Genomic DNA, 498 nt, shown 5'->3' on the forward strand with positions numbered 1-498 from the left:
ATGCGCAGTTTAAGGAGCACGGTGGGCAGGCGGCGGCGGCAGAAGGACGAGGCCGTGATGAAGTCGCAGAGTTCAAGAGAGCTGTGCGTGGGCACCAGGCCGAGGGCATACAGCTTGTCCAGCAGCGCAGCCGAGGCGCGGACGCAAAACGGGTCACACTCAGGCAGGTCGCCCAGGCGTCGCACCAGCTCCCGCACAGATCAGCTCAACTGATTGTAGCGCGTGTAGTCCTCGTGCCGCTGCAACACGCGCAGTTTGTGCAGGTTGTGATCAGTGACCTCCCAGTTCAGGAAGTCCACCTGTTTCAACAGCTTCTGCTCATGGAACTTAAGCTTCCTCACCATGATGGCGGATGCCAGCTCCCTAGGACCCCAGGCTGAGAGTGAGTTCCGGCTTTCCTCAATGTCATCTTCTGAACGTAATTTGGACTCACTATCGAATATCAATAATATGTGAGCGTAAGGCAGTCCGTGTTTCTGAAATTCAATGACATGAATT

At 55.6% G+C, this 498-nt stretch overlaps 1 pseudogene; it reads right to left on the reverse strand.

Moving 5' to 3' along the window:
• Positions 1 to 6: 6 nt before the first annotated feature.
• Positions 7 to 398, reverse strand: LOC102240337 (annotated as a pseudogene).
• Between the last annotated feature and the right edge of the window lie 100 nt (positions 399 to 498).

Source organism: Myotis brandtii, unplaced genomic scaffold (assembly GCF_000412655.1).
Source record: "Myotis brandtii unplaced genomic scaffold, ASM41265v1 scaffold3825, whole genome shotgun sequence".
Lineage (NCBI taxonomy): Eukaryota > Metazoa > Chordata > Mammalia > Chiroptera > Vespertilionidae > Myotis > Myotis brandtii.